A 26,055-nucleotide genomic window follows, 5' to 3' on the forward strand; every position below is an offset into this window, starting at 1 on the left:
AAAATATAAAAATTAGCCGGGCATGGTAGCACTCACCTGTAGTCCCAGCTTCTTGCGAGGCTGAGGCAGGAGGGTCGCTTGAACCCAGAAGTTTGAGGTTGCAGTATACTCTGGTGATGCCACTACAACTCTAGCCCAGGCAATGGAGTGAGACTCTGTCTCAAAAAAAAAAAAAAAAAAAAAAAAAAAAAAATTCAATCTCTGTTTCTTAGAGTTTCCTTATGACATAACTTCCTCATGGCATAGCTTACATTTCAGAGTCTCCCTGTGGGATGAGGCTAAGAGTTACTCCTTATGGAACTTCGCTTGGCTTCCTTCCCTTCCTTGCTTCCCTTTGCAGCACTCCTTTGCCGGTTTCTTCTAGAAGCACTTCCTTAATGAATCACTGGCTCATGAATCCTTCCTTCAGTTCTGCTTCTAGGAAACCCAACCTAAGACACCTCACTCCTCCATACGCTATACCTATTGCCCTCTCGGCATGGAGTTGGACAAGTCTAAAATCTCCTGGCAATGACCTGCCCAGTTAGGAAGGTTTAGTCACAAATCAATGCTATTTCCATCCTCCTCCAGGGGCTTCATATGCCAGAGGACACAAGAGTAGCTTCTAATCCATGGCTTGGGCTATTCTATTTCAACAGGAGATGCAAGAGGCCAGGGGAGGCCATGCTAATCTCCATGCAGGCAGCTAGCTCTTTCCCATTTGGAATTCTGAGCTTTTAACCAAACTTTATTAGTATTGGCAATAATTGCCTTTAACTCTGCTATTTGAAATGTGTTTCTGGAACATTGATTTACTGCCTGTCATTTTACTGTTTTATATTTATAATAAGATCCCTGAATTTTATTATTCCTTTTAAATTCCCAAGACATGCAGGGGAAAAAAAAAATAAAGAGAGAGAGAGGAGTTCATTGTTCTTCCAGTGGGACTGATTCTCGAAGAATTGTAATACTTTATTTTTCACAGTCTGTGCAGTGAAATCACAAGACGGAGGGGTTAGTAAAATGACAGTTACCTCCTATTAGAAGCTACAAAAGGGAATACGAAAAGCAAGACTGTCCAAGGAGTCAATGACAAGGAAAGAGGAAAAGCATCTCAAAGCTGTGTGACATTCAGCTAAGCAGAACTTCCCTCTGGATTTAATATCTGTCATTTGAGCAGGTGTCACCTTCCTCTAAAGCTTCCCTGAAGAGAAACAGGATTAGTTCTTTCCTCTTCTGTGTCCCAGCAATCCACTTCTGGAGCTCTTGGGAGAAATTGATTGCAGGAGATAAAGTTTCCAATGCTATCCCGAGTCATTTGAAGGCTGGTGCTGCCTTATTTGTCTCTCTATTTTTAGTACCAAGCCATAAACCATTTTCATAGCAATTATCTAAAAAAAAAAAAACTACATTGAGTAAAACTTAATAAAGTGCTATCCTCACCCTCAAAATATTATAGACTATGGAAGGAATGGGAAGAATGGAAAAGATTAAGTAATTGAGTCCAGAGACAGATAAAGACCAGGATGTTCAGGTTCTCTCCCCTTTCTCATGATGGGATTAGACATATCCACCTTAGAAAAGGGATATGGTGCTGAAAGCGTTTGGGGCTCCATGAGTGTCTCTATAGTGTGATCTTTCATCGCTAGTTGAATCATTCTTTCAAGGTATATTTGTTTGTAAGCATAATAAGAAAATTACTTTTGCATAGAAGAATTGCTCTTATGAACAACTCACGGTGATTAATATGAAAGGCTATCCAGCTCAGGATGCCTCTGGGCACAAATGAGACACTTATACCCGGAAGGGGAGGACCAAAAAGGGCAAGGATACGCACCCCCTGAGATGGGGAAGGTGGTAAGCATGGCCCCAGAGCATGGGTGAAAAAAAGTAGGTGAGGAGTGCAGAATGTATCATCAAAAATGTGTTCATTTAAAGGGGTGAACTCCACAGATATAACACTAAACTGTAGAAGCAGATGTGAAACGTATACCACAAAATTCTGTTTAGGTAGAGTACAAAAACAGACAAAGCCAACCTATTCAAAGTAAAGATAACAGTTGCCCTTTTATGGTACAGACAAGGACTGGAAGGGATGAGGGCTCCGTGCTGGCAATGTTCTGTTTCTTCATCTGGGTTCTGGTTGCATGAATTTGATGTTTGTGAAATTTTAGCACCCCATGCACTAATGGACACTTTTTTGTATGTATATTATTTTTCATAAAAAATGGAAAACTGCTGTTGGCTTTTGGCTGTTGGCTAAGGGAAGTTCCTTTTCCCCTTAGCAATATAAGATGAGAGGAGAGTTAGTTCTTATTTCTTAAATTTCAGAATATTATAGAGAATCATTACCTCAACAATGGACTTTCAAGGAGTTCAACTTGAAGTTCATAATTGAAGCTCACAGAGTCAAGCTTCTCAAGAAAAGTTCCAACATAAATCTTTCTCCCTTCTGTTACTTCTTGCATATATACACCTTATAAATTGTGATGAAACTGAGGTAGGACCTAATGCTCTGAAAGAAGAGGTCACTGGAGAATCACTGTGCTATGCTAGAAATTTCTAGTGATCTCTTAGTCGTAATGGGTTTTCTCTACACTGCCCTTCCTCACACTAGAGGGTAAGAGCCAGCATTGTTCTACAGTATTTCACCAAATCTAAATTGTGCCTCCCCATGCACATATATGTGCATAAAGAGAAACAACCATAGATTTCTTAGTCAGATCTTTGCATGCTAATATTTTCCTTAGTTTTATGCTTGGATTCAAATTCTTCTCTAATTCTTCTCTGTGTGTTCCTGACTCCTACCTAAAATCAGCTTTCTTGTGGAAAGCTTGTCTAACTAGATGTTGCTTCTGTCCACTAGCAAGCTGGGTCCTATAATTTGCAAGCCTTCTCCCTAGACACAGCCCTCCAGAGCCCTCACAATCCAGTTCCTCTGACAACCTCAATACCTCCATCTTGAAATGCTCCCATAGATTGCTGGAGAAGTTTCTAGTTGTTTTATCAGAATGTCATTGTATTAGTCTGCTCGGGCTCCTGTAACAGAATACCACAAACTGAGTGGTTTAAACAAAAGGCATTTATTTTTTTTTCACAGTTCTGGAAACTGAAAGTCCACAATCAAGTTGCCATCAGGGTTGTTTCCTACTAAGGCCTCCTTTCTTGGCTTGCAGACTAACTGTCGTTACATGGCCTCTGTTCTGTGCATGTGTGGAGAGAGAGAGATCTTTGCTGTCTCTTCCTCTTCTTATACAAACACCAGTCTTCTCAGATTAGTGCCCCACCCTTAAGACCTCATTTAACCTTAATTAACTCCTTAAAGGCCTTATCTCCAAACACAGCCACATTAGGGGTCCAGGCTTCATCATATGAATTTACGGGGAGGACACAATTCAATCCATAACCTTCACATTACCTTCATTTTTTTCTTTAACATTCGCAGTCCTACGGTTCTTTAAGTATGATGTTTTTCTGCTTGTAAGAAACCATTTTGGAGGATACTAGACTATTAGCCTGGAGCCACTAATGGGATTTAAATTCAGTGTAATCTCAGGAATGTACTTACAATATTGTTATCAATTTCAAATTAATTATACACCAATGATTTTATCATTAGCTGCCAAACCTCACACAAATGCAATGCTCTGTAGTTATAGTTTCACTTGCGGATACCCAAGCTCATGGCATTTAATGGAATTTTGTATATTCTTTGCTCTTCTTCCAATTGTGCACTGGGGCAAGGTCAGTAAGGATACTCCGGAGACAGTGGCAGTAATGAAAGGCTGCTCCTGATGTATGCATGGGCAATTGCTTTGCCTGAAAATGACTGAGCAAACCTCAGCCTGTGAGGGCTGCTGTGCGCCTGATTTAGGTGATGCTATGAAGCTAATAGCGAAGTTTTATTATAAATTGCAAAGGGGAGCTCTATGCACTAGTTGCCCCTGGCTCTACTTGCTAGAACAAAAATGTCCTCCAGGCCCAGCAGCTCAGAGATGCATCAAGTGTTCCCTTACCCCCACTTACAGTCCTGGCTGCAGGTCAAGGTCTGGCTTTGCACATGCTAGGCAGGATCAGTTACTCAAGTTGCAGCAGAATCATTGTTGTATTTTCTCTAAACAGTGTGTCTGCCGATGATAACAGGAATTTCCTTTTTTTATGGAACAGTTTATTTCCAGTAGCAAGGATCAGAGCTTTCTAATAACTTTGGTCTTCTCTATACTAAAGGCATGAAAGTAGTCTTCTGCTTTTTTGAATATATGCCTTTCATATACATAAAATTCTAGAACTATAGAAAGTTTTAGGGACAGTAAAGATGAGAGACTCCATTTACTAATCTTGTGCATCTCAGTTTTCTCATCTGTAAAATGCAGTTTTATATTAAATGAGTTATATGTAGTGTGAAGCCCTTTAATGGGCTTGTCACTATTCTTAGTGTTATTATTGCCATTTTTACTATTAACCCCCAAATATTTATTAGGTGCATGTGATGTGCAAAACACATGTTATATATGATTCATGTCCTGATATTTAAGAAACAATGAGTTAGGGCAATCTCTGTTTTAAAGATTAATAAGCCAAGATTCAAAGGAGGGAAAATAGTTTACTTAAAATCATATGGCTACTACTTTCATTAAACTTACAGACTTTATGTAAAGAGAGACTATAGCATAACATAGTCAGTCAATCAGCCCCAAGCTGAATGCTAACCTGTACCTACCACATTTTGTCTTCCAAAACATCCTTATTGAAATAAACAGATTGCATGAATTAGGGGAATAGGCTGGGAAGTATGAGACTGCTTAGCAGGCCCCTGTCTTTATGGTCTCTGCTGCTTCTTACACACTGAGGCCCTGCCAATTTGTCTACTTTCATGGTGCACTTTGGTGACCAACCCTGGTGGGACACACTGTCCACGGATACAATAATCTAGCACTGCCAGCAGGAACTGCCATGATCATCTCAGCCACCATAGGGCACGCCCCACGGTCTTCTAGATAATGCAGAAAGAAGGTCACTTTCATGTCCCCTGGTCGTACATTGGTGATAGAAACAAGGTATTTCACTGATTAAAGAAAAATGGTTTGGCCACTCACTGTTTAAAGAAACTTCTAAATTAATTTGGAGATCTGAACAAGAGAATATCGGTTATTAAAGAAATAGGGAAAACCAGATATGTGCCTAGAGTTCTTGACTCAGGGGAGATGATGATGCTAGAACTCCAGGCAGCTGGAACTATGTCCTAATGAGGACCTGGGAGTAAGAGATGTCTGTGCCCAGGCTGGCTGCTGCTCAATGCCTTGAGGTTTGTAATGATTTATGTGCCATCTCTACAGAAAATGATCTTTAGTCTTTAAATTCCCCAAAGGGAAAACAAAAGAGGGGGAAAGGCAAAAGCAGAAGAAAATTAAATTTGTTCCACTGAGAATTCATAAACACAAAAGAGAAAACATCATCATCTTTCAAGAAACCATTAGTGACTGCATTCTCTGTACTAATGAACCAAGCAGCAGGGAGATGTAAACATGGGTGAGGCTGGATCCAAGCCTCTGAAGAGTCAGGATGTTAATTGAGAAGCTGCTAATTAATTAAATGCTAATCTAATAAGGAGAGGTAGGCGAGATAAAACTGCAAGAGATTAATACAAAATACATCACACGGTTTATATTTGTACATTTTATTCTAACACTTGAATGCCACAGATGTATTTGAGATTCTCATGAAAGCTCTGGATTGTTCTTCCCAGAAATACACAGTATATACAATCAGAGACCTAAAGATATTTGACTAAAAGCCAATTAATATTTGAAATAGACAGAAAAGAAGAAAAGGAATTCAAAATAAAATAAATTGGGTGATAAAATAAGTGAGATGCATTCATAATGGGATGCACTTATAAAGGTAAGTAGGCAGTCTTAAAATACAAATACTAGGAAAAATGTAAAACATATTTTATAAAAATATATAAATATTAATGGAAAAGCAATGAGTAAGAGAACATTTCTTATCTAATTTATATTAAAAGTATATTTTATAGATATATTATACATATATGTCAAATTTGCATAAGAAATTTATTTAAGGCTGTACCAGGAAATTTATGACAGCTACAATAGAAAAGAGAGAGGGGACAGAATGCTTCACTTTTCACCTTTTTAAAAATATGTTTGATTGTTTATTAAGAATATGCAGTATCTTAGACAAGGAAAGACACAGCAAGCATTATAATTACTCCTGATGTACACAGATTCCAAGCACATTCATTCTTGCTTAACCATTGCAACACAAATGACTGTGTATTAGGAACATCCCACAGTGTGAGCACTTTGAGTTTTCCTAGAAGCAGATCCTGAGCCAAGAATTTAGGATCAAGTGCTTAATTGAGAAAATGACTCCAGGAGAAATCAGGAAGGCAGGAGGTAAAATCAGGATGGAGAAGGGGAAGAAGCCAAACAAGAAGGCGATTTTGGGCAAAGTCCCAGGCTCCATCTGATCTTGTAGGGAGCTCTGAAGTATAAATTACACCTTAGAGTTGGCTTTGCACGGAGACAAAAGAGCTTGGCTTCTGTATTCCGCACCAATCATTCGTAGGCTATTCAAGTACCCTATTGTCTAAGGGGATTAGAGGACATAAAATTCTTAGACATTTCTTCTTCTCTGTACAATAAGGTAGCTCCAGTATCCAAGGGCAATCCTCTGAAGGCTGCAGGTATTAGTTATTAGCAACAAAGCACACAAAAGCCAGAGATACGTGCACAGAGAGGATAAAAGGGATCTGATAGGACCTAGATGGGGCACCAACCACACACCTACATCCATCCAGTTGCAGCTTTCATTCATTCAAAGAATATTTTTATTGAGAGTCTGGAATCATTCTGTCTAATATGATAGCCACCAGCAGCACATGACAATCATCACTTGAAAAGTGGTTAGTCTGAAAAGAGACACTCTGTAAGTATAAAATAAATACTGAAGCAGAAGTCTTAGTACGAAAAAAAGAATGTCAGCTGTCTCAGTAATAATAATCTCTTTATATTGATTACTTGCTGAAATGATAATATTAGGTGTATATTATAGATTAAATAGAAACTTTGAAATTTTTATCTTTTACTTTTTTTTTAATGTGGCTTCTAGAAAATTTAAAATTACATATGTAGCTCATATTAAGTTTCTATTAAACAGTGCTGACCGAGAATATGTCTGACATTGTGCGAGCTGTTGGGGACACTGCAGTGACTGAAGAGAGAAATGGCCCCTGCTCTCATGATGTCCACAGGCCAGTGGTTATAACAGACAAGAAACAAATGAAGAAACATAATGTTATCATGTATTTTAAATATGATGATGGAAGTAGTAAGGTAATTTCAATGAGATAGTATACAATCATGCAGGGATCTACATCAAAAAGACTTATCAGGAAACATGTGTCTGAAGAAATGTCTTTTAAACCCAAAGACTGAGATAGGGAGTGAACCATGTCCACGAGGGTGGGACAGGGGGTGGCAAGAAGGGTGAATTGAAATGTATTAAAGATATTCTAAGGCAGAGTACAGCAGATGGTAGGAAAAAGCATCTACAAATTGCTTAACTTTTTGGTTAAAGTGTAAGTGTTCTGATGACATGGTGAAAACAACATAAAATTCCTATAGACTACAAACATCTAACATGGTACACACAATTAGCCTCTATGACAAATGGTCATATTTGAAGGCTGACTAAGAGAGGAATTTTTTTCTTTCTCTGAACAACATTCAGACTTTCACTTCAGCCAGTTATGGCAAAACAACTTGGAAAACCAAAGTTTAGGTAAAGGAGACAGAAACTCTATGCTTACATTTTAAGATGAAATAAAAATGTAAATATCTAGAATAAACCTTAAACAATTTGTTTATTTCCTGCTCAGTATTTTAAAAGTCATGTTAACTTGTTAAAAATATGCAAGAGTTTAAAGTTTTTAGAGGAAAAGATTTTTGGCATGATGTTTTTTTTCTGCTTTCTTAATTGTGATGAAGCCAGAGCCAAATGCTTTTGAAATTTCTAGCTAATACTGAGAAGATTAAGACATAATTCTTTAGCATATAAAAACTTGCTCCAAGAAATGTATTTCTGGCATAGTCTATTCAATTTTCAATAACATATAAATATGTCATGTAAAATTGTTAAAGTTAACTCTTCTTAGAGAACTTTAGGTACTTCATAGTTTTATCCAATCAGTACTAACATGACCCCAAATTATGATTTAAAAAATATAGCTTATTTCATATTTCCATTGAAATGTGTGTAAATATAAGGAAATGATTGGTTCAAAGTTTCGATTTTCCCTCTTGAAAATTGCTATACCTTCTGAATTAATATTCTGTGGCAAATTTAGAATTGAAATCCTAAGGAGAGGAGATATTCTTCAAGACATACCTTTTTTATAAAGAAGGATAGTTAAGCAGAATCATCTTCCATAAGAAAGCATGTAGGGGTCGGACACATATTTAAACGTAGTTTCAGGCCGGGCGTGGTGGCTCACGCCTGTAATCCTAGCACTTTGGGAGGCCGAGGCGGGCGGATTGCTCAAGGTCAGGAGTTCGAAACCAGCCTGAGCGAGACCCCGTCTCTACCAAAAATAGAAATAAATTAATTGACCAGCTAAAAATATATATACAAAAAATTAGCCGGGCACGGTGGCACATGCCTATAGTCCCAGCTACTCGGGAGGCTGAGGCAAGAGGATCGCTGAGCCCCGGAGATTGAGGTTGCTGTGAGCCAGGCTGAAGCCACGGCACTCACTCTAGCCTGGGCAACAAAGTGAGACTCTGTCTCAAAAATAAATAAATAAATAAATAAAGGTAGTTTCAGTGATAACAAATGTTTTTATTATGTAGCCTATTTTTTTAAAAAAACAAACATTTATTGGGTCACGATTTCTTGTTAGTTACCTTAACTATGGATGACACTTCTTCCCTGTGACTCCTGAGCTCCCTATGACAGGGGTGAGGTGGGGGGTGGGGGGTGGGGCTGACATGGCCCCAGTAGGGTCAGTGTTGCTAGAATGCTAGGAAAGAAAGAAAGGCAGGCAGGCTGACTCTTTCTGAAAAAAGCAAATCACAGCAGACTTCAATGAGGAGATAATATTTGACCTGGACCATGAAGAAAGAGTAAGGTTTTCATAAACACAAATGAAAAAAAAAAAAAAAAATTCATAGCAAAAACAATATGGGAAAAGCCACAGAATCCTGAAAGTGTGTAGGAAAGTCACTAAATATTAAACGTAAAGCATGAGCATACAGTCATCCTGTGTGCCTGAGCTTTAGAATATGTGAAGTAGCAGGTAGCTCTGGACCAGAATTTCGTGGGCAAGAATTTGTTCTTTATTCTTTATTTCTTTTTTCCTTGCAACACATGACTGAAGATTTCAGTTCATGTTCTTCAATTCTGTCAGACAACGAGCAAATGACAAGCAGCAAAGCTTCACTTTTGCAGTCTTTCTGATAACCTGCTCCATCCTCAGTCATTTACAAAATTCGTGTTATCTTTTTTTTCTTTCTGCTTTTCATTAGGATGATTATTGATTTATGAGCAGCTTTAATGTGGTTCTTTCAGGCATCCTGAATCACCCTGACAGCAGCTCTGTAAATAGATCAATTTCTGCCTTTAAAATTTGATGTCTCCTGTCCTAACAAACCATTATTTTGGCTAAACTCAGATAAAAGAATTCTTTATGTTTGGCAAAGTATCACTGAATTAGTCTCTGAAGGGCTGAGGTAATATTGTTCTTATTATGTCGAGTGGAAGTAATCCAGAATGTTGAACTTCATTAAAGGAGGTAGCTTTGTAGCTTTGCTGCCCCATAAACGACCGGATGGGATGGAATTATTCTAGAATCCTTAGATAACTGTGTTAGCTGTTGCCTGAATTTAACAGAAAAACAAGAGTCCTCCTCACTAGCCCCACAAATCACCCATGACTTAACCCTTCAACATCCTAGGATAAGCAATTCTTCTTCGCATATATAAAAGATGAGCACTCTTTTGGTGTAGGGGAGGTTTCTAGATCCTTCTCTACATTTCCTTCCTTTGTCATGACTCCACACTATTAGCAAAGACATGTTTTTTTCCCCCAAGTCTTTTCATCTCTTTCACAAAACAAAATGAGGCTGATATGGTGGAAAGAAAAATGAGCTTACAGTAAAAATTCTATGATTCTATGCCTTGCATTTCTACTTAACAAGTTGTTACAACATTAGGCAAAAGTTGATGTTCTGAAATTGTTTCCCTCTTTATGAAACAGGAAACAGCATGTCCTACCTTTGAGGTTGTTGCAAGGGCAAGGGATGAGGTAATACATGTAACAGTTATTTGCAAATCATGTCTTTATAAATATAAGACTGTTAATACTCATTCACCCTGCAATTCCAAAAGAGTCAGGGATAAAGCACAGTTATGCTGATACTATAACTGCACCAGACCAATCTGGCTCAACTTTTATGTAATAAAGTTGTGAATTGTTTTTCACTTGCCATGGACCTCCATGTTGAAGGTCACATAACCCGAATATGCCCAGATGAACCACGTGTACAACCATAGATGGAATCCAAGTGCTTAGACTGGACTGAGTGCTTAGACTGGACTAAAGGTTTTAGCAGGGACTGAATTAAGAAACAGATATGGCAGGATCCAGGATCAAATCAGATTGAGTCCTGGCATCACCCCATGGCATGGTCCAGTGCGAGCATGCCTCCTGGCATCACCCCAGTGCAAGAGCCATTCAGATCATGTTTCATTTCCCTGTGCTTATAAAACCCAACCCAGCCCCCAGCTCAGGGAGACAGATTCGAGCATTTTCTCCTGTAACCTTGCCAGAAGACTTGCAATAAATCTTTTCTTTTCTCAAAGGCCAGTGCCTGGTATTGGCCTCTGTGCACATTGGGCAGCAAACCCATTGATTACTCAGTGACAATATCACCACTCAAAAATTGCCATCAATTAAATTTGTCTCTATGATCAAAGGAGTCCATATCCTGTGAACGCACTGTGTTTCTATGAATCATGTTTGTGGCCCCAGGATAAGAATAGGCAGGTTGAAAGAGGGCATTCTCCAAGGTCAAAATATTCCCTCCCAGATTATTAACTATGTGGGAAGTGATGATCAACTTCATTAATTATCAGATAAATGCAAATTAAAGCAAAATTCCTATGCTGTTTCAATGGCTTGTAATCTCCTTGAGCCCAACCCACTTCTGCTTTTCTATTGGAAGTCAGGCCACACAGAGAAAGGTAAAAGTTCTGGCTTTCTTCCCCAGGGAGACTCTATGAACAGACTTCCATATGGGGAATCCTTGGGTTGCCCAATAATGGCTTTAACTGGGTGGGCAAAAATCTCTAATTCTGGGGTTTGTATTAGAAAGAAAGCATCGTTTGCAAATATAAGCCACACTCTGAATTAACCCTATCAATTGAAAAAGAGAATGTTATGTTATTTTGATTTCTACCTGCTTGACTACTTTCTTTTTATTATTGGATGTCATTTATTTGCCTCCCCTTAAACCCAAAATCTAAGCACTGGGCAATGAATCTTTAAAAAATAGACAGTGAGTATCATTTAGAAAACAAAGGAATAGTAGACATTAAGGCTTTTTGTGGATTTAGCCTTGTGGGTTTTTTACTTTGATAGCTTGCAAGAGCTCACATTGCACGCAGACAGTTGTTAATCTCATATAGCCTAGATAGGCAGCTATAAGTTACTTTTAGTAAGTTCTGGCCTTGGGCAGTCACTGCAGCATATGGTACAGTGACTGTCCAGAAAATAAGTCAGTCATTTGTCCCATGAAGAATAGCAAATGCAGGACACATGTGGGGCCTAATAGAACACAACCAACTCAGATTTTAAGTAAATGCCACATAGGGCTTTACCAAATATTATATAGAACAGGCAAAGGTTTTAGGATTCAGCTGCTCCTGCAGTTTGACCTCAGACTACAGAGTCATAGTTTCATCTGGTATTACAGGGGAGTTAGAGGCAGGATTATATTAATTTAGACATTGGTGAGCCTGACAATATCGTATGTTGTCAAACTGCTAGATATCCTGGATTTAGGATCATAAAGAGAGTTGTGGCTGGAGTTTGTGTGGCTTATCCATGGGCTCAAAGAACCTGCATATCACATGTATTCAAAGTAACTTTGGATTTGCTATTTACCTGATTCCTAATGATGTTTTCAGATCTCAGACACCCAAACTGAGGCTTCACCCTTAGAAAGATGGTAGGTTTTATTATTAAAAAATAATGAAAAGAGGCTGGGTGCAGTGGCTCATGCCTGTAATCCTAGAACTCTGGGAGGCTGAGGCAAAAGGATTGCTTGAGGCCAGGAGTTTGAGACCAGCCTGAACAAGAGCAAGACCACATCACTACAAAAATTAGAAAAATTAGCCAGGCACAGTGGCAAGTGCCTATAGGTCCAGCTACTCAGGAGACTGAGACAGGAGGATTGCTTGCACCCAAGAGTTTCAGATTGCAGTGAGCTGTCATGATGCCACTGCACTCTAGCCTGAGTGACAGAATGAGACCCTGTCTCGAAAAGAAAAGAAAAGAAAAGAAAAGAAAAGAAAAGAAAAGAAAAGAAAAAGATAAATAAATGAGAATCTTTATTACAAATAAAATATTATCTTCTTGGATAGGAGAAAGAAGCATTTTAGGGAAATTCTCATAGACAGAAAGATTCTAGATAATTTTAAAAACCAATGCTTGAAACATTAACATCCGTCATGGTGTTAAGTAGTAACAAATCCTTTGAAAACTCATACTTTAGTCTTCTGTCAGAATAAGAAAAGACAGATTGGAGCTAGAAGAAGAAAGAGTTATTCTTAAAAGAAAGGTTAAAATGTTATAATCTAGACAGATATTAAGGGGAAAATTAAATCCTAAAGGTTCTGATAGATTAAAATAAGATAGAAAGAAGATGCCCCCAGGTTTAACTACTCTTAAAGAGGGTAGCAGAAGAAAAGAGAGCTGTCTTAACTGTGAAGAGGTTTGAAACAGTGACCAGAGGCCAAAATAATTTTGCAGAGAAAGGGAAAGAAATTACTGAAGCAGACTGAAGTGTCTCCACCAGAGGGAATCAGGATCTAAGATCCTAAGAAGAAGTGGCCTCGAAACACTGTTGACAGAAAGACCATCACAGCAGCAACTAGGGGACCTCTTCTTAAGGAATGGGACAGCCCTACCAAGCAGTTACAGAAAATATGGGCAGACTCAAGAGGACAAGATCTGGAAGAGCAGCACAAAATAAAACCTGTCGTATAAAAGTAAGTTTTAGAGTGGCACAGTCATTTAAGTGAATTTATAACATTGCCTGTACTCTTAGTTATATTCATATTCACAGATGTCTCCCCAGTCCAGACAAAAGCAGTCTGTGGGTCTCCATTGGCGTTTTTGCCACCTTGGGATTGAAAGCAGAAATACAATATACTAAACCCTATCAATTTTTGCTTTTCTTTTATCTAAAACATATTAATATTTCTGGCCTCACAGAGGAAAAATATCTACTTTATCCTTATACAAATAATGCCAAATTTTAGACAGTAAAAGCTCACTTCTCCTTAGAAGATGATAAATAATAACAGTTCTACAACTGAGAAGCTGTGATAATTAAACCAGCAAATAGCCCACCTTTATGGGGAATCGGAGCAGAGAATTTGTATAGATCTGTTCTGAAAAATTAACTTGATTTGGGCATTAATGAAACACAAAAATAAACATTTATGGAACAAAAGCACAGTCAACAAAAGTTTCACAAGATGAAAGAGTTTGAACAGAAGATTTACAAATTTCTCTTCATTTTAGTTGCAATTTTTTAATGTTAGCCATCTTTTAGAGAAAGCAAAATTTATCTGAATAGTACAAGAAAAGCGAGTGGGTCACCTGACTACCACGTTTACCATCCTGTTTGCATTTCCCTTACATGTGTCCTAGGTAATTATCTACGGCCAAAGCTAAACAGTCATTAATTTATTTTTTCATTCACTTATCAAGCATTACTGAACATTTGCTCCATTTCAGGACACATGAATAAGGTCCACTTATATAGTCCACTAAAGGAGGGAGGCAAGTAACAGGTGATTATGGTACAATCCCTGGTTGGTCCATAAACAGACTAAGACTGGATGTTCCTCGAAACCTAATAAGTGAAGCTACAGCCAAAGTCAACTGCGGCCAAATACTGGAGTGTACCTTTTAGGCATCTTCCTGTTTCAACCTTTGCAAAAATGACAATAATCTCCATGAGACAAACTGCAGTTGATATGAAGCAAGACAAAAAGGAACCCTCCTGAATGGTCTTTCCCTTGTTCAGTCCACAGCTGCTGGGCAATATATGTCAAAAGAGGATACAAAGGGCTCTCTGAGCCTGCATGAACCCAATCTACTAGGCCTGCCTCTGCACGTGTACAAAGTCAGCTCTAACATGTTTCTTAATTGTGACATCAGTTCTGAACTTCCTAATCTGATCCTCCCTTTCTGCTTTCTCTCTCTGGAGACTTGCCTCAAGCTTTACACCTGACACCCTGCACTGCTTACCTGGCTGTTACCTGGGTTCTCCTCTCCAGCCATGCCTCTATCCTGAGAAAATCTTCTCTGGGACCCTTATTCTGAGCATAGCCCCCCCCACAAAAATTATTGAATATTGGGTCAAAAGCATAGCAAAATCCCCCGTAAAATAGATTTCCTAATCCTATAGATAAAATTTCCAAAATAAATAACTTGTAGAAGACAAAGTTACTTTTTATCAGGACGACAAATATTACCCCACGGTACCACAGTTCTGAAGTCATTTCCAAAATCAAAAGAGTTGACAAGCACTGATGTGGACTGTAGCTCTGTTGTTTTTCCACAGATATATTTGGACTATTATGCTTATTTTCATAAATGATTCTGCCAATTTATAGTGCAGTCAAGGCACTAATGCCTAATATGAGAAGATACAGCCAAGGTACTAATAGTGGTAATAATATTGGAAAACTTATGTTTATTACTGATACAAAGAAACACTTGCCTTTATTCCAGAAATCTCCCCACATGGTTGTGATACCACTGTTCTATGGGGCTGCATACGATGAAGATTGGAGTGTACACTGGAGACAGCCCACCTATCATAAAGACAACATCAGCTTTAAGAGTTAGACCAACCCACCTTTGATGTCATATTATCCCTTCAGAACTTCGTGACCCGGCACAATCTCCTTAGCCTTGCTGATATTTAGCTATCCCTATTGCCGTAGTGCTCTACGAATTTACCTGAAAAGGTAGTTGAATGAGAATGTAAAATGGCTCACAGAACCTTCAACAGATACCGGCCAGTTAAGTGTGACTAAAGGTTGAGTCTGTAGTTTAACGATCTGGCCTTAAGCGACTGTAGGCACAGAATTTTGAAGAAATATTCAAAAAGCATATATCTGAAGCTAGTGATGGGCCAGCATGAACCCTTATTGGATGTGGACAGTTTGGCAGCAGAACCAAAATGATCCAGCCAGGATGATGAAATGAAAGAACAGAGAGGGAGCCTCGACCAGAGACAAGGCAAAGATATTTCTAGTAGCGCCTTGCTAAGGGTTTTTCTCCTAATGTATAGGAAAATAAAGCATTGCAATGTGTTTGAGTCTGTGTACATATTCTCACACAGGGGCATATATCAATATTTTTGCCAGTTTCATAAAATCCTTATATTAAAGTTATTCCTTTAAACCACTGAACTCTGATCCTTTGTAAAACAGTCACTACATTTCTAAATATACATCTGTGTGTTGTCTGTTGTCTGTTTTTTTCCCTAGGTTATAAATCCCATAATGGTAGGAACTATGCATGTGTCATTCACCAGTATATGTCCAATACCTGGAACACATAGAGCCCCCAATAAATATCATATAAATGAGGGCCAGGTATGGTGGCTCCGGCTTGTAATTGTAGCACTTTAGGAGGCCAAGGCAGGAGGATCACTTCAGGCCAAGAGTTCAAGATCAGCCTGGGTGACATAGCGAGAGCCTGTCTCTAACAAAAATTAAAAAATTAGCTGGGGCCGGGCGCGGTGGCTCACGCCTGTAATCCTAGCTCTCTGGGAGGCCGAGGCGGGCGGATTGCTCGAGGTCGGGAGTTCGAAACCAGCCTGAGCAAGAGCAAGACCCCGTCTCTACTATAAATAGAAAGAAACTAATTGGCCAACTAATATATATAGAAAAAATTAGCCGGGCATGGTGGCTCATGCCTGTAGTCCCAGCTACTTGGGAGGCTGAGACAGAAGGATTGCTTGAGCCCAGGAGTTTGAGGTTGCTGTGAGCTAGGCTGACGCCACGGCACTCACTCTAGCCTGGGCAACAAAGCGAGACTCTGTCTCAAAAAAAAAAAAAAAAAAATTAGCTGGACATAGTGGCACATGCCTGTAGTCCCAGGTACTCCAGAGGTTGAGGCAGGAGGATTGCTCGAGCCCAGGAGTTTGAGGTTGCTGTGAGCTATGATGATGCCACTGCCATCTCTAGCCCAGGCAATAAAGTGAGACCCTGTCTCAAATACATACATATATATGTACCTATGTGTGACGAAGATAATGATTTGGTAATTTACCACAGGGAGAAAGATAATGTATATGTTTGCCCAGCAGCCTTCCCTGAAGCAACCCTGGGGTGCTTTTTCTCTAAGATGGATATATGCATGGGAGTGGATACTGGTGACTGATTTGGGAAAGTTCATTAGCAGGGTCAGACTGATGCAGTAACTAAGTGGAAGCCTCTTAGGATGCCCTTAGAGATAGATGGATATTTAAATCTCAGAGGCTCTCCCCCAGTATGACTCATTAGTGGGCTTTATTTTAATATTTCCCCCTGGCTACATTATAGCCCCTATCCTAACCTCTAGTCATTATTTGCAGGTTCATAAACCTTTCCAATTTAAGTGATGAATGGCCACATCAATGAGATCGCATGCTTCCTGTCTCTTTTATTGTTTATCAATTTCTGGTGTGAGAAAAGCTCTCAAAAATAGAAGATAGAAACCTGCATAACATTTAATAGTTAACACCTTGGTCTTTGAATCTTTGTTAAAATTCTGACTCATCTACTTACCAGCAGATGGATAATTATCTTCTCTAAACCATAGTTTCACATCTGTATAATGAAGATAAAAATCAGTACAACTTCATAGAAATGTCATAATGAATAATATGTGTAAAGTCCTTAACCTGATACCTGACATCTGCAATAAATATTAGCTATTTATTGTTATTGATCCTTTGTTCCCAAAGTTAAAGCAGAATTCTTCTTTAAAAACTTTTTTATTAATAGTTAATACTCAATCATCAAACATATATTGAATGGCTACTATAAGACAAGCATAGTCCAGGATGTAGAAAAATGTTAGAACATGGTTATAACACTCTTGAAAATAGTAAAATTCCTATTATGTGAATTAATAAAATTTTCAATGAGGTATTAATATAACAGGTGAAACCCCATTCAAAGGCTATGTCACCCATATAACTATTCCACAATTAGGAATCATTTTAATAAGACTTCAATGTATTTTCAGTTTATTTCATCTTAACTTTCTAAACCACAGATGCTTTCAAAAAATGTGAGAAGTTTTTACATTTTGCTACTATGCTTAAATTTGGAGAAATCTATAAAAAGAAACCTTTTATGATAAATTGTCATTATTTTACCAAGGATAATTTTATCTCTTGTTCTTAGATGACTTTTTTTTTTGTCATCATTTTGGACATTTTCCCTAAGTTGTCTGGCTGTTATTCAGGCTTTAAAATTTTTATTATACAGAAAGCAAAATAGGAAAAGACGAGAAAACACACGGAAATAACAAGGCATAAACAACCTTAGAATACCCATTTGTCTATTTTTTTTCTGGTTTCAGTAGTAAAGTATTCTGAGTGAATAGAAATCACCAATGCCAACATTTTCCATTTCTTACCCTGGACAAACATACATTGAGTTCCTGCTGTGCACCAGGCTCTGTGCCAATACTTAACGAGGATGAATTACTCTTCTCTCCACGAAGGCAGTGAAGAGAACAGATGAAAGAACAGATTCTTGAATCAGACTGACCAGGTACCTACACAGTCACTCAGTAACTGTGACTTGAGAAGGCCATGGAGACTGGCCATGACTTTGGGATTGGGCAGCCCTGAATTCAAAATCCAGAATTTCTAACTTACTGGCTATGTGATCTTGAATACACACTCAATATCTCTCAGCCTCGGTTTTCTCACCTTTAAAAGAAGGACCAACAAAATCTTATTTTGAAAATTGTGGAGCTGAAATGCAATACACATCTGCAACATGTTTTGCTCAGTGTCTAGGTCATGTAAAGTATCCAATAAATGCTATACTAGTTCTCTTCCTTACATGTGTCTTTTATTTCCCCCCAGATACACCTTGGGAATCAAAAAGGATAATTGAGGGGAGAAAAATCAACTTGAGTCTGAAATAGGAGGTGATTTATGACTATATCACTTTTCTGAAAGGACAGAATGTATTGCTATGAGTAAAAACCACAAACATAGGCTGAGAATTTATCATCAAAATGTCTGGCAGTAATCATTGGTCAGAAATTTAGGATTTCATCAGCACCATAGACTTAACGACTCAAGAAAGCAAAAAAGAATGGTTAGTTTTCTACCATTCTGCAAAATGCCATGTACCACTTGTAGCAAATGTTGGTTTCAACCAGATCAAATTGCTCACCATCTGTTCATGGAAAGATACAGCCCCCCGTTTCCTGCATAATAGACCAACAAGGATTTAAAGAAAAAGGGATTGTCTCAAATTTCAGCATCAAATGACTGTGTTTATGTAACCAAAAATATCATACAGCAAATCAGAGCAATATAAATTCTGAAATCCCTTTCTGCATCTCTTGGAAATATTTCATCTGTATTTTACGGAAGAGTGTAAAAAAGCAACAGTAGAAAAAATACTTAATAGAATGCCAGATCAAGTAAGTTTCAGTATTTTAAGCCTCCAACCTTCAAAATATTATTTTTATCCCTTCCAATCTTCAAAATCATTTCAGCTCTTAATTACTTTTGTACTATGCATATTGGATGAAATTTATGTATAATATTTCATATATTATTAAGTAATCGACATATATTTAAAAATAGTAAGCAACTGGAAAGCAAAAGATAAAACCTAGAGAGCCTGTAAGAATTTACAACCTATTAGAATTAACAAGTGAATTTAGCAAGATTAATTTGATACAAGATCAATCAATGTACCAAATCAACTTTATTTCTAAGGAAAAAATAGAAAATAAAATTTAATAAATGATATAATTCAATATAATTCATCAAAACACATCAAGTACCTAGAAATCAATCTAACAGATGTGTAACTTTATTACACTGAAAACTATAAAATATTTCTTAGAGGAATTAAAGAACACCTAAATAAATAGAGGTATATATAAATTTAGGAATATGAAGACTCATGTTGCAATGAAGTAAATTATCCTCAAATTGATCTAGAGACTTTAAGAAGTCCTAATCAAAATTCTCAGCAGGTTATTTTTAGTTGAAAAACTGATTCTAATATTTCTATGAAAATACAAAGAGCCAAAGGTATCAAGGATAATCTTGAAGATAAATATCTAAGTGTAAGTTAGAGGACTTATGCTACCATATATCAGGAATTATTATAAAGCTACAGAAATTAAGATAGTGTTGCATCAGACCAAGGATAGACAAAAAGACCAATGGAACAGAATATTCTAGAAGCAGGCACATATCTGAACTTTTGATTTAAGTCAAAAAATATATTGCAAAGCAATGACAGCAGGATGGTCCCTTCAAAAAAAGATGCTGGGTCAGTTACATACTCACATTGAAAAATGAATTTTGATGTCTAACTTACAATGTACACAAAAATTAATACCAGACAGATCATTGTTCTAAATGTGAAAGGTTAAATAATAATGGCTTTGGGAAAAAAATATGAGACTATATTCATGACTTTGGGACAAAGTTTTCTTGAACAGGAAACAAAAAGCATTTACCAAAAAGAGAAAATATTGTAAATTAGATTACATTAAAATTAAGAACTTCTGTTCATTGAACTAGTCCATTAAGATATTGGAAAGGCAATCCAAAAAATGGGAGAAGATATTTGAAATACACATATCCACAAAAAGGAATCATATATAGACTGCAAATCAATAAGATAAAAGTCCCATCCAAATTTGTTGAAAGACCTGAACGACATTTTAAAAAAGAAGATATCCAAAATACCAACAAGCATATAAAATGATGTTAAATTTCACTAGTCATAAGAAGATTCAAATTACAAACACAATTTTTTAACACTTTACACCCCCTAGATTTATATCTCAACTTTCAAGTGTTGGCAATACCATGGTACAACCTATAGGTTGGATTGTCAATTGGTACGATCATATTGGAAAATTGTTTGTTGGTATCTACTAAATACTGAAGATATGACTGCCTTAACACCCTTAATTCAATCCCTACTTTTATAACCAAAAAATATTCATAAAAAATCTCAGGATGTCATTCAAATGGCCTCAAATATCTTAACCCAAATGTAGAATGAACAGAATGATAAATCAATTATGATATATTCCTACAAATAAATACTATACAGCAATAAGAGTAAAACACAATACTGTTATACCAACAAGGATGACTTTCATAAACATAATTTTGATGGAAAGAAGCAAGACCATATCAGTCTATTAAAGTACACACACAGGCAAAATGAATCTGTGATGTTACAGAAAGGACAGAAGTTACTTTTTGGTTAATACTGTCAACATTGTCTTTCATGTCGGAGTGGTGGCCAGAACAATGTGTTCCCCTTATGAAAAGACATTATTTCATGCACCTGTGATTCATATACTGCTCAACTATTCACTATATGTCAAAAATTGACTTTAAAAGAGTATTAGTTCCCAAATATATCGAATAGTCCCAAATTCTTAAAATATTACATATTATTGTTTTATAAAAGTACTTGCCCATCTGATAAACCAAGCAAAAAATGAGGCGCATACATCCTTTTCTTTGATTTTTCACTTTTGTGAGTACTGTACCACTGAAATATTTTAAATTTATACTACTTTAAACAGTGATATTGAAACTTTTTCATATAAATTTGCCATTTATATTAATATTACTTTTCCAAACTGCTCATGCCTTTTGCCCAATGTTTTATCTGTGGTGTACACGTTTATTTTTATTATTACTATTATTATTTTGTGAAGGTTCTTCATGCAGTAATAGAATTAGTAGCCAGCAGTGTGTGTACAGTTATGACTTTGTGTGATCTTGGGAAAGTTATTTACTACTTGAGCCTCACCTTCCTTATCAGGAAAACTAGATAATAATAACATCAACAATCATGAAAAGGTTTCTTTTTTAAAGATTGTAAGATGTAAGTACTTACTTAAAGATGTAAGTACTTAGGTGACATATACATTACAAGTTTTTTTTTCCAATTTTCATAAATTTCCCACACCTGTTGTATGTAAGAACCCATGCTAGATTCCACAGGGAAAAAAAGACAATTTCTGCCATTAAACCAGTGCTCTGGTCAGCTGTCACTCAAAGCATCGTGAATCTTCATTCCTCCCATTTACATCCATCACTTTATTCTGCTTACTTCCTTTCCTCAGCATCCCTCAAGGCAATTCTTTTTTTTTTTTTCCATCCCCATAATCACTTCCTGCATTCAGGCCTTCATCTTTCCTACCTGGATATTATAATGGCTTCCTAACTAGTCCCTCTGCCTCCCTCTCATTACTCCCCAATCAGTTCAACTCCCTGCTGCCAGATTGAACAGTCTAAATGCAGCTCTGATCATACCACACCCCTGACATGGATTCCATTTGCTTTATGAGATCACAGGAAACAATCATCGGATCCATTCCCACATCATCTCTTAACAGTCCCCAATTGGCCTCTTATGTTTCAAAGAGTCTAAAACACTAGCAGTTTCCAAAACAATTCAGGATGTTTATGCCACAGGAGCTTGCATCTGGCGCTACTTCCCTCAAGAATACTTCAGTGGCTCTATTCCTTCCTTGAGACTCATCTCAGACACCATCTCCTCTGGAAGGTTTTCTCTTCCCTGGCATTTGAGGTTCTAGCTCAGCTGATCCTCCTATAAACTCCCAAAGTCTCATCCTCTCATATGCAAAATTGCTCTTAGATCATTTATTATTCATTTTTATGTCCAATTCACTACTGAATCTGTTAAGGAGCCAAGACTACGTCTTTTATATCATTGTCCCTTAATCTCAAACAGTTCTATGTGAATGAAAGAAGGAGTAAACAAATAAAAGAGCATAATATTGGACTACCTCTGATGGGATGTCTCTTAGCAATATTCTCTGGAAGATTTTTTGCAGGAACTGAATACAATCATGTTAAAATTAAATTTTCTGGAAAAGAAGGTAAGTTTTAGTAAACTTTACCCTCTATAACAATGCAGAAGCATTAATAAATAGAAAGAATGAGACACAGAGAGATTTCATACAAAAGGAAAAGACTCTAGTGCTTTAATTCACATGCCTATTTCTGATAGACATTCAAATGTCCTAAACTTAAGGGAACTTGAGGAATATCTTTGGGAGTCCTAGGTTATTATTTTCACAAGAATGATTCATCCCTTCAATTTTCAAACTGCTTTTAAATCAGGGCTTTGAGTGGACAGAAAAAAAAAATCTATATTCCTTTGAAAGTGCTGGTGAAAAGAACTTTATAAATGGTCCCATTGGTTTTTTGGGGAGGATGGAACTCATCACTTTGTTGGCTGCCTAAAGGCCCTATTTTAGAACTTATGTTCTTGAGGATTAGCTCATATAGTATCAAATCACCAAGAGACTTAAAGTGAGACTACATCTACACATAGAGGGATGATTTAAGGTTCTCTTTTCTTGGCATTCATAAAGGAGGAGATTTGGGAGTCAGATCCTGAGGAAAGTAACTAGTGTCTGCTGTCGATCAGTCTGCAAGTGTGTATCTGCTTCTTCAAGCATCAGAAGAGTTATGCATATATGATAAATTTAGAAAGTGTTTGGGTTTTTTTCCTAAAGTACTTATTCATAAGCTATTTCTTTATGAACACTTTTCAGTGACCAAGTCATACTTATCTGACTTACCCCTTCAGTATCTGAGTTACCCCATAGCACTTTTTACCTAGTTGGTGCTCAGCTGATGAAGGTGTGAATAGATACTTAAGAACTCTTATGGGCTGTGCACGGTGGCTCACGCCTGTAATCCTAGCACTCTGGGAGGCCGAGGCAGGACAATTACTTGAGCTCAGGAGTTCGAGACCAGCCTGAGCAAGAGCGAGACCCCGTCTCTACTATAAATAGAAAGAAATTAGCCAAACAACTAAAAATAGAAAAAATTAGCCGGGCAAGGTGGCATGTGCCTGTAGTCACAGCTACTTGGGAGGCTGAGGCAAGGGGATCCCTTGAGGCCAGGAGTTGGAGGTTGCTGTGAGCTAGGCTGACGCCACGGCACTCTAGCTGGGGCAAAAGAGTGAGACTCTGTCTCTAAATAAATAAATAAATAAGAACTCTTATGAACCAGAAATCCAGAATATATCTGATTTTTTACATGAAAGCTTCTAAGGGATAGAGGTTCCTGTCCTCAATTCCATCTACATTCTTCAGACATTCATTTGCAACAGACTTTAGCTTCTAATTTGCTGCATGATGGATAGTGACAGCTGCACATAAAGCAGCTCAGAATCGGTAAGAGAAGAGAGAGCATCCATTACCTCCAGTTTGTGCACATTACTGTCATTACCCTTCTGCATCTGAGCGTGAGCTGCAATCATAGCTTGTCAAAAAGTATGAAATATCCCCTATTTCTTTTAGTACTACTGGTTTCTTGTGACTCACTGTATCATTTTACTAAGTTGGTGACATCTGTGTCTGTGCTGCCATAAAAGAAGTAGTGATGATATTGCTCATTTTGGGGGGCAGAACATATTTGTGTAATGATTTGTAAATGTTTTGTGCATGCACGTGTGTGTGTGTGTGTGTGTATACGTGTGTGCATTCAGTCAGTACATGAGAACAGCCATCAGGAGGGAGACCTCCAAGAATTTGGAAATAAGTACCAAACTAAAAAAGTCAGCATGCAATAGATTAAAGCAGAAATATGCAAAGTTATTAATACATACAGGGACAAAATAATTCCTAGGCCAAGAAGATTTGACGACATCCTGAGTAATAGTGGAGAGATATCTAAACACGAAGAAGCAATTGGCTAGATTAAGAAGCACTAGAAAAAACAACAAATATAGGGAATCAAATATTGTTAGTGTCCATCCAGCCCCTTTCAGGGCCATTGTATGCCCTGAAGAAATAATGATAAGATCAAGTCTGCTTGGCATAAAACCTCAGCCACAGGGACCATAACTTTACTCACCACTTACTAAGCAAACTTCCAATCAAAAAAGTGTTTTCCCAGGTACTTCCATACCAGGAATAAAGATGCTCTGAATTGAGGACATGGGTATCCCCAACAGTGCACACAGATCACATGTATGCACACACACACACACACACACACACACAGAATAAGATGGCACACTAGCTTATGTGCCTGTGTTCTACGAATGTGTGACAGTTTATTTGATGTATACTTGGTGTTTTTACTTCTCCAGAAGTCAGATCAGTTCTAAGACACTGAAAAGTCTGAGCATATAAGTAGAGATATAACAAAAAGCCACATGGGTAAGAGAACTGAGAATATTGTCAAAAGAGTGATTGAAGCAATGGCTTACAGATGTTAGGATGGATAGTTAAGAGAGTAAAGATAGGAGAAGATGCAAAATGAAGAAAAGTTGTAGAGGTCAGAGAGTCAGATGAGCTCTAAGAACAGGGAAAATGGGAGAAAGTCAGTGAGCATGATGAAATGACAGGAAATTGTGATCAGAACCTGGAAAATCAAAACTTATGATTTAGAGGTAATGGAGCAAATCCCAGTGATTGTAAGGTCCAGCACGTGGCTCTGGGAGATCGTTGAATATGAGCTCCGGATGTCTGAGTCACTCACCCATTCCAGTATTTGACCTCTAGAATGACGGCAGGAAAAGAGACAGGAATAATATGGATTAGGTGCCCAATTCTTCAAACACTGAAGGCCAAATATTTTACCCACACAACTACTTTTATGTATGTCTCCATATTTGTTCATGCCCCTCCCATCTGATGGTGTGCCATAACTGCTCCGCATTGCCCTGCCACATTTGCATGGAGAACAAATAGATTTCCCCTAGAATATGAGTTATTTCTGGTGTGTACCCTTCCTACAACATAAGTTCATCCTTGCATGCAATACATATAATTTAATGACTAACTATGTACATGTTACTGAATCAATAAAGGAAACGTCATAATCACAGGGAATGTTCAGGAATGTTATTCGGGTAAAATATTGGAAATTTTCTGGTGGTATTAAAATAACCAGGAGAGAGATGCAATACAGAGATCAAGAAAGAAGGGTAATTTTTTAATATGAGGCAATATATTTGTCATAATGGAGGGAACTGATGATCTGAATGAACACAATACTGGTGGAGTTGTCAGGGCAGCAATGTGAGCCCTCTGTACTGAAAAGTGAATGGACATAGAACAAGAGAAGACAGGGCTGACAGCTAGCTGTTCACTCTCCAGGGTGCTTAACTCAGAGAGAGATAGGGTAGTAATGGGAGAAATTTTCCTAAGAATTTGAAATTTTTGATACATGGTAAATGGCACTTTAAAATTTTAGTTTCAGATTGTTTGTTGCTAGGATAAAGAAATACAGTCAATTTTTGAATATCAATCTTATCTTATTGATCCTACAACCTACTATACTGACTAATTTGTTCTAGTAGCTTTTTAATAGATCCTGTAGGATTTTATACACAGATAACCATGTCTCCAAATACAAATAATTTTACTTCTTTTTTTTTTCATTTGGTTTTCATTGCCTCATTGTACAAGCTAGAACCTACAGTACAATGTGAATAAATTGTTGAAAGCAGATATTGCTTTGTTCTTTATCCCAGAATGAAA

General features: G+C 37.5%; 1 long non-coding RNA gene across 1 annotated transcript; it reads right to left on the reverse strand.

Moving 5' to 3' along the window:
* Positions 1-924: 924 nt before the first annotated feature.
* On the reverse strand, positions 925-21,831 carry LOC105860568 (uncharacterized). Its single transcript, XR_002224190.2, has 4 exons — positions 21,729-21,831; positions 17,076-17,117; positions 15,017-15,110; positions 925-1,370 (listed from the first exon to the last, which is right to left on the reverse strand). It is a non-coding gene; the product is annotated as an uncharacterized LOC105860568 (long non-coding RNA).
* Positions 21,832-26,055: the final 4,224 nt, after the last annotated feature.

Source organism: Microcebus murinus, chromosome 1, assembly GCF_040939455.1.
Source record: "Microcebus murinus isolate Inina chromosome 1, M.murinus_Inina_mat1.0, whole genome shotgun sequence".
NCBI classification, from domain to species: Eukaryota; Metazoa; Chordata; class Mammalia; order Primates; family Cheirogaleidae; genus Microcebus; species Microcebus murinus.